We start from the raw sequence: 17,025 nt of genomic DNA on the forward strand, positions 1-17,025 counted from the left end.
CTCTCACTTGAATATAATTTTCAAAAGACCCTTTTCTCAAAAAGCTAATAATCTGTCTATTCATTTATTCCTGGGGTCAGTGCATGTCATTGAATACTAGGAATATTGTGTAGTAATCAGAAGTGTTTTGAACCTGGGTTCAAATCCTAGCTCTTCATGACTTTGGGCAAGTCACTTAACTTAGTTTGCTCATCTGAAAATGAGAGGATTTGAAAAAGCAACCTCTAAGATCCCTCACAGCTCTGAATCTGTGATCTTGTGACTTTATTTCTTGAAGCATGTGGGTGGGGGAAGGTTAAGGGAGAAGGGGGATGGAACCATGGGTGAAGAAAAAACAAATTAATCATTTATTTAGAGCTTGTTTATTCAGAGATCAGGGAAGAAATTATAAAAGGCCAAGGGGGCTCTGAGTTTGGAGTCTGCCTCTTCCCACAAAAGGCAGCTTTAGAAAACAGATGGCAAGAAATGAGAGTGAAATAGGTACCATTGATGCTGCCCAGCGAGCTATCCAATAAGAGGAACTCCTTGGCTTATTAGTTAGTGCAAATGACTTGAAACTGGAAGGTGCTTGAATTCCAATTCAAGCGTAACCATAGCCTCTTCAGTGGGGAGGTGGGGTTGAGATGGAACCTCCGGGAAATCATTTAACCTCTCCATGACTCAGTTAACCCAGCCATAAAACTTCTCTGAAAAGAAAAAGTGGCATCTGAGGCATATTTTACTAACAGCACCTGCTTCATCTGTGATGTCAATTTCAATTTACTTCCACTTTCCGCCTCCCTTTTTCTTCTCTTTCTCCTTTTCCTTCATCCTCATCATCTTTGTTGTGCCCATCATCTGTCATCATCCACAATCATGAATCACTGAGCGCCTGTTGTATACAAGACCCGGTGGATAATAATAAAGGAAATAAAAGATACAATCCTTGGCCTTAAGGAGATTAACATTTAAGGGCTGTGGGTAATTCTAATCCTCTAAATTGCAGATCAGAAACTGATTTACACAGGAAGACAAAGTTTGTTCATCTTTAGTTCCCTGTACCGATGAAATCACAATTCTGGTCTAAAAAAAATGTAGGGGTACCAAATTCAGGATAAAAAAAGCTACACATGACAAATAAACCTATTAAATACTAGTATCTGGAGACAAAAATCGAACCTTATAATTACTATAGACCATGATTATAATATAAGAAAAACACTACATATTATTAGCTACATGGAGGTCATGATTTGATACACATTTTCACCTAATTTATGGTATACTGAAGTACTCTATAACATGCTTTTTTCACTAAACATTCACTCTATGTATATAACATACATTTATTTGGTGTTTAAGACTTACAAGTGCTTTTCTCAGAACCCTATAAGTAGTATAAATATTATTAACCCAGAAAACTGAAGATCAAATTAACTACATAACTTTCTTATGGTCACATCCATCTCTAGTAAGCATATGGATGTATCTCTACTGACTCAAGATTCAACACATCCACATCCAATACTTCTTTTCTGCATGTAAAGCTTAGAAATGAAGAACTTCTATAAAGCTGATTGCCCAGTCTCTCTATCTCTCTAGTCCCCTACCTTCGGTTTTACATTTCCTACCACCTAATGAACATCACTACCTAAATTTGACACCAGAACCCCAAACTTGGCATGTCCAAAAGCAGGGTTATTCTGATCTTAATTGACCAATCCTGCTTCTTGCTAAATTTGTTGTTTCTCCTAATGGTGACAAATTCTCCCTGTCTTGTCACATCGTCTTTGTCATCTTCCTTTCCCTCACTACACAGCCTTTCCCTCGCTACACGTTCTATCTGTTTTCACATCCAGTTAACTCTGCTTTCTAAATGCCTGCCCTATCCATCCTGATAGAAGGTAAGCACCTTGAAGGCAGAGGGTAGTTCATTTTAGTCTTTGATCTCAGTGCCAAACACAGAGCTTAGCACTTACTAGGTCCTTAATGAATGCTTGTTAATTTATTTATGCCTTGATTTCAATCCCCAGATCAATCTATCAGGATTACAAATTCCCCCAAGGCAGGGACTATGTTTTATTCATCTTTGGAGATCTAAATTGGTTGATTGGTGCCATTCATGCTCAAATAAGACCAAAATGGCATCACTATGTTAGTATCAAGGTACAGTGTGTTCAGCTGTGGCTGATGAGACCAATATGAGCGTGGAAGGAAGGTTCTACCACAGGTCAGGCACAAATAGTCTCTATGAACCATATGAACTGAACCTCTTATAGTTTGCCTTGTGTTATACTGTCTATCTCATCTGACTATTGGATTATAACATATTCACAATTTATATTAATGAGTTTTTCTCCTGCTATCCTGTAAGTACCCTGTACTTAAAATTAACTGGACTGTTCACTGTTCCCCATATATACATTATACTTTTTCTGACTTTACATTTTTTATCAGACTTTTCTCTCAACTTAAGATTCACCTCTTCTATACTCCTTCCTGCTTACTAAAATCCCACAGATGTTTCAAGGCCTACTTCTTTTTTTCTCCACTTAGTAGTATTTCATTTTTCCAATTATATGTAAAGATAGTTTTCAACATTCCTTTTTATGAGATTTTGAGTTCCAAATTTTTTTCTCCCTCCCTCCTTCCTTCCCTTCTCTCCTCCCCAAGACAGCAATCTGATATAAGCTATACATGTACAGTCATATTAAACATATTTCCACATTAGTCATGTTGTGAAAGAAGAATCAGAATAAAAACCACAAGAAAGGAAAAAAGAAAGAGAAAATAGTATGCTTCTATCTGCATTCAGACTCTAAAGTTCTTTCTCTGGAGGTGGACAGCATTTTCTATCATGAATCTTTTGGAATTGTCTTAGATCATTGTATTGCTGTGAAGAGCTAAGTCTATATTATGCGATGATCAAGGCCTGCTTCTAATGCCACCTCCTCCATGAAGCCTTCTCTCCTCACACTGACCTCCAAACAAATGTGATGTATTCCTCCTTTCTAGCCATTAGAGAATTTTGATTGTATCCTAAATTCAGTGATAAGTCTCCTGGCCATTTTTAAATGTTTTTTTTTTCTGAAATGTGTTAAATCATAATTAAGATAGTTATTCCATGTCAGAGACAAGTAAAATTGTAAAATGAATCATGCATATATATATATATATATATATATATATATATATATATATGTGTGTGTGTGTGTGTGTGTGTGTGTGTGTGTATTTAAAATCAATTCACCACATGACACTGAAACTACCCAAACTCATTCATAATAGGGAAGTTCTTAGTATGATTTATTGGAAAAAAAGATTTCCCTTTTTCCTTCTTAAAGATGCATTGCAAATAAAAATCAAACAGCTTAATTCAGTCTGTCTCTGTTTAACAACAGACTGTTTTGGTTGTAAAGAAAGGGGTAAGCAAAGGTTGTGGTAACAGGCTGTGGTGAAGAATCAAGTGATTTGATAGAAAGCTCTCAGTACAATTGCCAGCATTGCTGATCCGCTGAAGTGACACCCATTTATTCCCGTTATGGCTATTGAACGTGATGGCTCCGCTTCCCCAGAAGGATGGATAGTGATACAGCAAGGGGGTGGAAGTCACTTGAAAGAACCTTTCAGCCAGCTTATTGATGCTTGACATTTGTCTGTTTTCTTTCCCTTGGAGATAAAGCTAGCAAAGTTACATCCTTCTCTCATTGGGTACCCTAAGTAGCCAACAGAAACGTCCACTAGTTTCAGAGATAGGATTATCCATTTAGTCTTGATTATTCTTAAGTAGTCAGTAATCAATAAATATTTACTAAATGCCTACTATATGCCCAGCACTGTGCTAAGAGCTAGGCATACAAATAGGAAAAAAGAAAAATAGTCCTTACCTTCAAGGAGCTTACAATCTAACAGGGGAGACAAAGCACAAAAGGAGGCTGAAAAGCTGGAGTTAGAGGGATGGGGCAGGAGGTGCCTAAGAGTGGCAGGAAGATTTGGAGGGGATAGTGGAGAAGTCAGTCAAAGAAGTCCCAATGTAGTGCAGCCAAGTAAGAAACGTGGACATTATCGGTGTTTGTGCAAATCTCAATGACTTTCCTACTTAAGTCTGATCTGTGGTTACAGTCCTTTTATGGGGGGAAGGGGCCAGGGACTGAAGCACCCTGTGCCAATGTTGGTATTCCTCTTCTCTTTCACCTTTCATCTTAGAGAGGTGGCTGGAATGTTGTGGGGTTCAGTGACTTAGAATCATGGGCCCAAGTCAACCTGCCTCCTAGGTGAATTCACTACCCATGATGTAACTACCTCTAACATGACATATAATATATATGTTACACACATGCTATTTGTGTGTATATATATATAATATATATAAAACCATTGACAAGCAAAAGTAATTGATAGATGACTTGCTTCTGTTTTGATTAACTCTGTTTACCAAATATCATCTACCTTTTTTGAAGCCTGTCCTCAACGGTCATTTTGATTTCACAGTAATTCCCCTCCTCTTGCCCCCAGTCAACATGGCACATATTCACAATTTTTAGGTGATAGAATCATAACATCATAGATTTAGATCCAGAAAGGTCCTTAAAGACTATCTAGTCCAACCTTTCATTTTACAGACGAGGAAACTGAATAACTTGCCCACGATCACACAGGTAGCAAGTAGCAGGGCTGAGATTTGAATAGAAAGATATTTTATGATATTCTAAAACCAGGGTTAGGAATCACTCTTATGAACCACTTTAGCAACTGACAGACAGCCAGAATCCCACCCCACCCCATTCTCTGCTCTGACCAAACCACAAGGAAAGGTGTTTGAAATTAAAACCTCCAGTTGTTTGTCCCTCAAGTCTCTTCACTTTTTCAATGTGTGAGTAGCACACACAGTGAAAACAGATGGGCAGAGTCCACTCAAAAGAGCTACGGTAGCTCTACTGTTATTGCCTGGAGCTGCAAGTCAAAGGTGTAGAAGAAGGCAGGATGAGGAAAATACAGGGTGTTCCTAAAGTCTGGACACATAGGCAATTGAAGGCCATGTGCATTTATTGCATTGAGTTCATGTGAATCCTGCAAAGCACATCAATCTTTGTATCACAAATGATGGAAATCATGTTGAAGATGTCATTTGTTAATTTTCCAATTAAATAAAAATTTTATTCATTTCATTTCTTGAAAATATGCATTTTGCCTATGTGTCCAGACATTAGGAACACCCTGTAGAAGCCTTACAGCTCAATCTGATTCAAGTATTTCCTGTGTGTTTATTATTTTGTTTGATGTAATTTCCCAGATCATGAGGCACATCCATCTGCTAATTCAAAAATTCAACTTACAGAGTTTTGCTGTCAGTTTCCAGGTAGAACTTCCCCATTTCCCCCCATAACAGGGGTGGGGAACTCATGGCCTTAAGGCCAAATGTGTCTCTCTAGATCCTCAAATGTGGCCCTTTGGCCTTTAATCTAAAAGTTTGGAGGGCCATATGTGGCCTCGAGGCCGCAGGCTCCCCACCCCTGCCCCATTAGAATAACCTTTACCCTGCCCCCCAAAAATACATTTAATATTTAAGATATTCACATAAACTTAATAGGATCATAACTCTAGAGCTGAAAGGGACCCATGACTCTATCTAGTCTAATTCCCTCATTTTATACATGAAGGATTGGGACCCAAAGAGATGAAAGCAATTTACAAGACCATACAGGTAGTAAATATCAAAGGTGGAATATGAACTCAAGTCCTGTGACTCCAGAACCAATACCCTTTAAGATGCACATAGTAACCACACTAGACTTAGGTTTCAGAAGATCAGCCTTTGAGTCCTCACCCAGCTGCTCCTTTACTATGTGACCTTAGGATGTTAACAAGTCTAACAATTCTTTACATGCTAGTGTTTAGCATAATGTCAGGCACATAGTAAACTCTAAATAAATGTTTATAGACTGACTAGATAACATACCATATTTTTTGAAGCTAGGAAAGATGGCTCACATTTTGGAAAACAGAGTGAATATGTAACAAAAAAACTTTAAATTAAAAAAAAAGATCCCAATTGGCTAAAATGATGGCCTGAATCTGATTAGACACAATTCAGTATGGATAAAGTCCTCACTTGAGTTTAAAAATGTCAACTCCACATGTGCAAGATGTGAAGGGTATTGCTAGACAAGTGTCCTTATATGTGTATGTGGTGGGGTGTGGTGGAGATTGAGAGTTTTACTGAATGTGAAGTCCAATATGAATCATCAGTATAACTTTGCTGTCAAAAATGCTAAAATACTAACCACCCCAGGCTACATTAGGACAGTAATTATGCTGTTTCCAGTGTGTTCTAAGCTCCGCAGGTTATATCTGTAACATCTGTGTCAATTTGGGTTATTCATAAAGACACTAAGAAACTGGATCTAGTCCAGAGAAGAGTGACCAGAGATGGCGAGGGGATACGAAATTATGCCATGTGAGGATCATCTGGAAGAAAAGGAGATGGTTGTTTTTTTTCTGGTCAAGACAAGACTTAGTGGGGACTCATTCTGTTTGACCCCAGAGATTACAACTAGGACCAACTGATGAAAATGGAAGAGAGACATATTTTGACAACATATAAGAAAACAAAAATCTCCCTATGAGGTGGAGATGTACAGAAGCGGGGCACACTATCTCAAAAAAAAGGAGGGGACAGTCCCTCACTGGAGATCTTCGAGCATAAATTAGATGGCTGCCTATTAAGATTGCTATCAATGGATTTCTGTTGTGGCACAGGTTTCAGATGGCTTCTGAGATCCTTTGTCATTCCAAGGATGTGACATCTTTCAAGCCTAATATTATATGGTGAAACATTTTGTTTCCTAAGGCTTTTTGGATACAAGCTCATTTTTTATTTATGAAACTACCTTGTATCAGTTCTTCTGCTGTGGCTTTTTTTTACCCCCATGTCTGCCCCCACTCCCATCTTATATCTTTCATCAAGAATAATGGCATAAATCTGAACAAACTACAATTTTCCTTTGCTGTGATTGTCACTGTCTTCATCATCACTAGAGAGTATCTAACACATTGTCAAGCACATAGTAGGTATACAATAAAACTGACTGAATTGAATATAATCAAAGATAAGAGGTGGTGTTGTACAATGGAAAGAATCCTGCATTTGGTTTTCAGAGGATCTGGAATTATATCTAGTTCTGCTATACATTAGATGTGAGACCTTGGACAAGTCATTTATGCTGTCACTTATCTGTTTCATCATCTCCAAAAGGCTTACCTGATCTGCAAGGACCTTTCTAGCTCTAAATCTTACTGCATGACCTAGAAAGCTCAATGGAAGTGCACAGCATTTTGTTGAGGAACGTGGTCACTGTCCTTAATCATAAATCATTGGAGTAGCAAAGTAGGCAAAGTGAATAGTAGTTGCTAATAATCGGTGATATAGAAAAGAATCTACGGCAGTGAGTTATGTGCCCTTTGTCAAGATTTAATTCTCTATCCAGTGAGTGACAGAAGTCCCTTTGGACGACTGAAAATATAGATGTAAAACTGGCAAGTTGGGGGGGGGGGGGTACCATGGCCATGACATATAGGACAGTGTAAAATGTAAAAAATGGTGATGATAAGTCAGCGGCTAGTATCATTTAATGGCCTTAGGGTGAAAGGACTAGGATTCAAATATTGCCCCTGTCACATACAGCTATTGTATAATTACAGGCATGTTGTTAAACTTCCTTGGGACTTAGTTTCCTCATCCATAAATTGAAGAGAATGGGCTAGATAGCCACTAAGTTGCTTTTGAGTTCCATATTTAGGATCCTATGGCTGAATACCTCCAACTCAATTAGATCGTAAACTTCTTCAAGGTTTGTTGTTGTTCAGTCATTTTCAGTCATGTCCGACTCTTCTTGACCCTATTTGAGGTTCTCTCAGCAAGGATAATGGAGTGGTTTTCCATTCCCTTCTCCTGTTCATCTTATAGATGAGGAAATTCAGCAAATAGGGTTAAATGACTTGCCCAGGTGTGTTGATAAGCAAAATGGGCTCCTTAGCACTTAGTTGAACAAGTGCCATTGAAGAGTTTAGCTTTTGTTTGCTTTGAGTAATTCAGTGTATTTCATTGAGTCTTACTAAGTGCTAAGCCCCAGGCCCAAACCCCTATTAGGTGTAAAACTTATGTGGGTGTGGATTGGCAACTAAGGTGGGCCCAAGGTGGGGCTAACTCCAGGGAGTGCCTAGTTTACATGTCTGGGAGAGCAGAGGCTTTTAGATCACGTGGGTTTAAGTCGCCTCTTGTGTGGTGATTCTAGGTCACGTGGGTGAGTCGCATGTGTGACTCACCCCTGATGCTGAAAAAGGTATAAAACCAGGGGTTGGCCTCCTCTTCCTTGGAGCTCTACCCGCAGCAGTGGTGGCACGCATGACTCTGGGCCAGCCCTTGTTCTGAGCTCCCAGGCTGAACCTAGATGTTGGTAACTATGAATCTGTATTTGGTCTGTCTGTTGATGTTTGTAACTTGTTTGTAATTTGCTCTGAAGTTCAGTGTGCTGGTCTCTTCCCCTGAACTAAGTGAATGATATTTGTATGCTGAATTAAATAAGCTTGTCAACCCCTTGACCTTGCTTTCCTTAGTTAAGCAGATCAAAAGAGCCTGTGCTTAGGCAGCTTTCTGGGAGCTGGCTGTTGATGGATCTTATACCCCCACAGAAGCTGCTAGCTGGATTGTTGAAACACCAGGGTCACACACATAGTGAGTAAGGCCAGATTTGAACTCTGGTCTTCCTGGCTCCAGGCCCAATGCTCTGTCCACTTCCCCTCCTTCAGGGTAAGGACTACATTTTACCTCCTTTTTATCCCCCCTACTTAGGGCAGTGTCTGGTACATAGCAGGCACTTACTCGATGTTTATTGAATGATTGATTAATTCTAGAATACCATAAGACTACTATTCATTTAGGCAAGAAACATTGGGCAAGATAGTATGTCTTCTACTGTTAACTGTTTCATTTTTAAATTAACTGATATTAGCCTTTGCCTGACTGTAGACACCTTTTCTCTAATCCCTCATACCAAGCCTTGATGAACTTAGTGCCTTTGCTAAGACATCGATTATTGAGAAACTCGACAGGGACTAAAATATTTCTAACTAGAGCTATATATATATCACGTTAATACAATTCATAAAGTAACAGTTGACTGCATTGTTCCAATAATGTAAATGGAATATTACCACACCTGTGCCTTACTAAATGTCAAGAAACAATATTACAAACCATTGTCAAGTTGTAAATAGGATAATTTGGGAGGTCAATTTTAGAAAATACAAGCATTTGTTCTTTTCCAGGAGAAGAAAGGTGCTCTCCTTTTCCTGATGTGTTTGCCCTGATTGTATTCTTCCACTGATATCACTCCTTTGCTTGGGAGTTTGTGGTTGGCCTTTTTATGGGAAAAACATTTTTTTTTACCTTGAATCAAAATGTAGCTGACATGAAATTATCTAAAAGTAGTTTCACCAATAATTTCCTTGTAGTTATAAGGGATTGATATTTATATCACTTTTATAAATAAGCCTTCTGAAGTGTTTATGAAATTGCATCCAGTTCAACATTGGTTCACAGAATTTTGTGTCATTTTGGGTATTTGGATGCATACAAGGTTATATGTAGAAACGTTCCCTGGAGACCAGTCGGGTTGCCTTGAAAACCAAATTGGAAACATAATTATGTTGGAAGTGGATAGATGGCTCCTGCCCAAAGGCCTGAAGTAAAATAGATACCAGGCCTCAGGGGAACTACAGGAATTTGGTGAAAGGTGAGTCTGGTACTACTCAGGAAAGAAAAAAAAAAGATTCAGCTTCCAGTCTATAGGCCAGACAGAAGTGAAGTAGAAAGTAGAAGTGAAATTAACATTTCACCTATCATGGAACCAGACAGAAAAGTTAGAAAGCAACAATCTGCCCATGTAAGCCTAAAATTTTCCAGAGCGCTATATTTTATCAGAGAGTTGTAAGTATTTCAATCACTAAAAGGGGATGTTCCCAATAGTATAGATTGATGACTCCTCTAGTTTTCTGTACTTTGTAAGAAGTCAATTTTATACTCCATCCACTTTCCATTTCTAGAAATTTTCATTTTGTTCCCTAGGTACATCAAAATCCAAAAGGAAGTTAGAGTGTCCCAGAGAGGGGAAGTGAATACCCAGGTTACTGGAAATATATAGCCCTTACTGTACATTTGGATAATAATTATTAATAATAATATAAATGATATTAATTAATATTTATAGGGTACATTAAAATGTATACACATATATCTTATATATTAATATATTCCATAATAGATACCTTATACATACATATATATATATATTGGAATGTATAATATAAATGCTAAGTATTATTTATATTATTATTATAAAAATGTACAATAAAGGCTAAATATTTCCAATAACCTTGGTATTCACTCCCCCTCTTTGGGACACTCTAATGTCCTTCTGGGTTTTGATGTACCTAGGGGACAAAATGAAAATGGCAAGATATATAGATATGCATATATATACATATACACATACATATGTATCTGTATATACACATATACATGTGTATATATTATATATTGTGTATATACACATATACACATACATACATACATACACACATATATATATATATATTTGTATATATAGGCATATATATGCACATAAAAATAGACTTTTCATAACAGTCCTGTGAGATGGGTGCTATTATTATCCTTGTTTTACAAATGAGGAAACTGAGAAAAAGAGAGGTTAGGTGGCTTGGCCAGGGTCACACCCAGCTTGTTAAGCATTTGAGGCAGGATTTGAACTCAGTCTTGCTCACTCCAAGTCTAGCATTCTCTCCACTGTGCCACCTAACTGCTTTGCTTGGATTTTTCATTGGATTCTAGTGAATCTAGTGAATTTTGGCAAGCTGAAGTCAATTGTTTCCATGGCCAGGTCACCCTTGATGGGGCCTACAAAATCAAATTTGGGATCTGTTAGGTTGGAAAATAGACCTCAGTCAATTAAAAACCAGCTAAAACTGATTGGAGACATTTGGCCCAAGTCATATCCATATGATTTTTCTTAAGCAATGATAGAAGTCAAGCTATTGGTTATGTTTCAAGCAGACAGCAGTAAATTCTGGATCTGAATTCCAGTGACACTGATCTCATTTTATTGTTACTGCAGCCCTTAATTGTTGTGCTATTTTATCTGAATAAGAAAAATGAACAGATTGCTTTTTTTATCCACTGTTCCTTTGTAATTAGGTCAATAGTCACCTTCCTCTAAAACTCGCAGCTTTCTGAGGTAATTCATCATAACAGAGCCTCATGCTGGTCTAGCTAAGGAGAGACCTTCATGGAGCCCAGGGAATTAGCTATGGCTGCAAACGCTTTATTGCTGCTCACCTATCCCTTTTCCTTTCAACAATGTCTGAACAAAGACATGGAATTGTGCTGAGAATTGAATGCCTTAGGGAATAATTCTTCAACATATTCCCAGTTCATTCAGTCAAATTGCTTTCTTCCTAACTCCTGGCTGAAATAATCAGCTGTGAGACAATGAGGATTTGCTTTGTTAGGAGAGCAAGTTGTTTCTTTTGGATTTTGGAACACTGCTGCTAGGGAAGACTTTGGTGGGATGTTACTTCCGGGACCCAATAATACCATGAATGCACCAGAAACCATGTAAGAGGGGCATTCGAAGGTGGAAAAGGCATGCATTAAGGTAAATAGAAGAATGTCTAAGATGGGCTTCACCTATTTCAAAATTTTGCCTAGGATTAGTTTTATACCTTGCATTGGTTTTACATCTGGGAATGGAAGCGAAGATCCCACTCCTATTTCTCTTTTCCCTCATCCACTGATTCTCCCCTCTACTCCATCGTCCCCATTCTTCTCTTTTTCTATTCTTCCTCTTCTTATTTTTGCATCGCATGGTCTTCTACCTCTAAGATATGGAACTCAGTCTAGCCCAAGTTATCTTGTATTAATTTGACTATATTATTTATGAATTAAAAGTCTTTTGGAGACTGACTCTGAGAACCTAATCACCAATTTTAGTACTATTACTGAGGAACGAAAAAAAATGCATTTTTATTTCCAAACCACTAATAGAGAAATTAAATTTTGTAATACAAACTATCTGTAAGTTAGCAAATGCCTATAGTCTATCCTTTAAAAAAAACTAGCTATAATTAGCAGCTCAATTACTTCTTGTAACAATTGGACATGTTTTTGCACATAACCACCACCAGTCTTTACTCATGTTTTCCTCCTTTCCTGAAACACCTTTCTCCCTACATCTTAGTCTTTCTAAGTTTTTTTTGCTCCTTTTGACACAGTTGAAATTCCACTTCCTTCATTGTGTCTTAACTCTGTTACCCACCATGATTTTCCCTTCACTGTCTGTATTGAGTCAATCAGCAGAGCACTGTGGTAATAATGGTTGAAAATTATATTGTGCTTTATATGTGTTATCTCACTTAATCCTCATATCTATGTACTAAAATTATAATATTCCCCATTTTACAGATGAATAGAGGTTCAGAGAGATAAAGAGACTTGCCCATGGTCACATAACCATTGAATTTCTCATGTGAGTATAAGATATAGAATTCAAACTCAGGTCTTCCTTAGTCCACGTTTATCACTCTATATACTCCCACATTCGCTTCTCTGATCACTGAGGTATACCATATTTCCCCATGTATAAGATGCACTCTTTCTCGAAAAATTTGGGGTTTAAAAACTGGGTGTGTTTTATACAGTGGTTGTAGATGTTTTTACTTGCATTTCCCGCTTTTTCACCCTTGTGTCTTTGCGCTCATTGTTTCGCATTTGTTACCAGTATATTAGGTTACATTTTGCCACATTCTGCCCAGAAATGTCTCAGAAAAGATTTTTGTACAGTGCTGAATTCAAGTTAAAAGTGATCCAGTTTGCAAAAGTGAATGGAAATCGTGCTGCTGAACGTAAGTTTGATCCTCCTCTAACTGAAAAAACAATCCGAGACTGGCTACAGGAAGAAGAAACCCTACTGAAAATGCCACGGCAGAAGAAGGCCATGAGAGGCAAGTCAGCAAAATGGCCTGATTTAGAGAGGTAATTGAAGTTATGGATTGAAGAGCAAGGGGCAATTGGAATTCCTGTGTTCACAAAGTTGGTTCAGCATGAGGCAAGAAGAATAGCTGATGAAAAAGAAGTTGCTGATTTCAAAGGAGGACACAACTGATGCTTCAGGTTCATGAAACGAAATGGACCAAACATGCGTACGTGCACCAGACTTGCCCAAAAGATGCTGAAAGCTATGAGCAGATGAATAAAACTTGAGTTCAATAACTTTATATAATATTTTTTTCAAATTTCAGGCCCCAAAATTAAGGTGCGTTTTATACATGGGGAAATATGGTATATAAAATATAGCTAAAGTAACTTCAATTGATTGATTACAGATGACACAATCCTAGGGAAGAAACAATTTATATATGACACAAGACTTGCCTTCATGGAGCTTACAGTCAAGTTTCACTCTTCAGCATGTAATCACATAATATACCACCTTGCATTGTCACTTAATCCACATGTTTGGATCCTTTATGGCCAACTAGGTTCTGAAGTCCTAGAGGACAGGGATCATGCTTTACATCTTTTTGATTCTTTATACTTTTCACCATAGTGTACTAAATGCAGCAGGTGCTCAATAAATATTTATTGAATAAAATTCAACTCTGTTTTCTTCTCTCAGCATTCATTTTTAAGATTTGCCTAGAGCAGAATTAAATACAAAAATGCAGACTAGTGACTCACTATATCTGTAATAAAAGAGTAGTGTTAAATACAGTGTGGATCTGTGGAGTATAAGACAGTGAAAATTACCTTGGCATGTTAAGCTAGCTGAGGGAAAAATGCTTAGGGAAACAGTTTGTGAATATGTTGGTTTTTTAATTTTTTAAGTGTGTATATGTGTGACATATATATATATATATATATATGTATATATATATATATACTATATAACTATCTATATCTGTGTGTATGTATATATGTATTTATATGCATATATACATATACATATATACATATATTCAATCATCTTGTCCTTAAGTTGATGGTAGGATGGTGAAGTCAGGGTGGAAATCATCTTTTGAGTTACCCCGACTTGCCCAAATACACTCCAACTACTCTAAAATCAAAAGTTAACTATTCTCAATTGTAGTGTGTTCTCCCCCTGTAATTTATGCTACTGGCAATATACCACTGCATATGTTAGGCTATAAAATTCTATTTCTCCAAACACTTCACTATTTCATAGTCTTTCCTGTTCTATGCTTCTAGTCATGCCTCTCAGTTAATAGTGTTGTATCCAGGGAAGCACCTTATACATAGTAGGAATGCCATTCAGTGATAACAGGGCAAGTCCCTTACACATAGGGATGGAAAAGAGGGAAAGCACTTTGGAAGAACCTGTCATGTGTCCTTAGCACTGTGCTACTTTGTGAAGTGGGTTCTATCATTCCCCTCATTTGACAGTGGAGGATACAGAGGCAGACAGGCTTAGTGATGTGGGTCACATAGCATCAGAGGCTGATTTTGAACTAAAGTCGTCTTGACGCGGTGTTAGCCTTCATGTTCTCTTCCTCTGGAACACCAAGGCAGGACTTTATATTAAGGTTTCCTTGTGTTGTAGCTTGTATGCTATTCTCAATTGTTTGGATATGGGAAACAGGGTCTCACTTAGCTAAAAGAATGTGCTGAACCTGTACACAGTCCCAGACTAGAACACACACATGCTGTCAGGAGTGGTCTTCTTGACACTCTTCATGAATAACGTTTCATCACTTTTCTCCATATTTGCATACGTTGTCTCCACGTCTGAAATGCACTCCCTCATTAGCTGTGATTTAGAATTTCTAGTTTCCTTTGAAGTTCAAATCAAATGATATTAACTATGTGACCTTCCCTGATGCCCCCAGATGTCATTGACTTCCCCTAAAAACTATTTTGTATTTATTTTACATTACCTAATTTTGCATATTAGAGGCAATGTGACAGTGGACAAAAAGCAAACCCCAGAGCAAGGAACACCTGGGGTCAGATCCTACCACTGACACATACTGTCTGTATGTGCATAGGTAAGTCACATAATGCCTCAACATTTGTAATATTAATTAATTTGAGATTTTTTTTTTACCGTTTTCTCTTTCAGCACTTATTTAATCAAGTGCCCCTGAAAAGTTTGGCCTTTGTTTCCTAGATTAAATTAGGAGTCCTTGATGACCTCCTTGCCTCAAGGGAAAGCCTAGTTTACATGGGTTTGAGTGACATGTCCACATGGGTTTAAGTCTCATTTGTGTGTTGCTTTTAGGTCATATGGGTAAGTTGCGTCTGTGACTCACCTTTGACCCTGAACAAGATATATAAACCCAGAGACTGGCATTCTGCCTTGGGGCTCTGAGGCACCGGAGGAGTGGTGTGTGGGCAAGCCGCTCTAAGAGCCTCCTGGCTTGTCAATCCAGATGTTGATGGTTTCTTGGTAACTATGAACAGTGATCTGGTCTGTTTATATTGCGTATGTTTGTAACTTGTTCATATTTGCTCTAAAGTTCAGGATGCTGGCTTTTCCTCCTGAACTAAGTTAGTTTATATGTATATGTCGGATTAAAGTAAGATTGTTAACCCCTTAACGTTACTTTCCTTAGTAAAGGAGATCAAAAGAAACTGTGCTGACAGTGTTCTTGTTGTTGGGCTTGTGTTGGTCTTTCACCCCCACAACAGCTGCCAGCCAAGTTGTTGCAACAATATTCTAGGCAACTTTGAAAGTCTAAGTTGATGAGGTGCCAACCTGCTTTCACAGAGGGAGTTTCCATACCTGGGAGTTCTCTGTAACCATGAAATCACAAGTCTGATCCCCATCACTTTGTATCATGAGTGCCAAGCTTAGTCTGGCACATAGTAGGTCCTTAATACATTCTTACTGAATTTCTGTGGGCACTTTAACTAGCATTGTTTATGCCACCCATTCATACTTTCTTTTCCTACACTACTCTTGTCCATGTCCACCCAGAAATCTTCCTCCAGGTTCCCACCCAACATGCTCAAGATTCCTTCCCCTAGATATTTTCAAAACTGTGTAGATACCAGTGGAGCCCATGGGCTGTCCTTGTTCTCCTTACACAACAGCCCACCTTCTTTTCTGGCCTCTGATGACTTCCCTCAAGGCTTTCTTCTCCTAAACAATTCTTTCTCTTTTATCTATTTCATCCTACTCACACCCACCCTTGCTTTTGTGTGATTAGTCTCTGGTATTCCATGATTTGTCCTCCTAGAGTATTATTTACTCTATGATCATTCATTTAGAGAAACTATTGCCATTTTAGAGATAATGGGGTAAGAAATTAAATGAAATTTAAAATTTATATCAGTCTCCCAATGAATACACACACACACATATACATGTGTGTATAAATATAGATATACTTTAAAAAAGATTTTTCCTTATATTATTTTTAATTTGGGTTTTGTCCACCAATATAACCAGCAGGGAACTATTTTTCAAACTCAGCAATGATGCACATATTCATTTTCCTTAATATGGTGGTAGTGCCCCTACACAGGGTCTGCTAAATAAATATAGAGACAAATTGGGCCCTGGCTAAAAATCATTGTACACGTTTGACATATTGCATGCATATTGCCTTCAGCTTTACACCTTCAGCTGGTCACTATTCAGTTGGTAATCCTATTACAACCATGTTCTGTAGCTGAGGAAATTTCCTTTCCAGCTGGATTTCATAGTATGTTGCTGAGAGCAGGTATAAATGTATTCCAATTGTCAGTTTCCACTACTTATGCTGAAGAGCAATTTTCCAAGCCAGCTATATGATATAAATTATGGCTAAAATGAAACTATTATTTTCCTTATAACCCGAATCCAACACTAGTAAAATAATAAAATAAAAAATGGATGGATGAACAAAGGCTGCCTGCCCAGACAAATAAAAACTATGCTCATTGTGAAGTCAAAAGTATAAAATAAGCAA

Source organism: Trichosurus vulpecula, chromosome 5 (assembly GCF_011100635.1).
Source record: "Trichosurus vulpecula isolate mTriVul1 chromosome 5, mTriVul1.pri, whole genome shotgun sequence".
NCBI classification, from domain to species: domain Eukaryota; kingdom Metazoa; phylum Chordata; class Mammalia; order Diprotodontia; family Phalangeridae; genus Trichosurus; species Trichosurus vulpecula.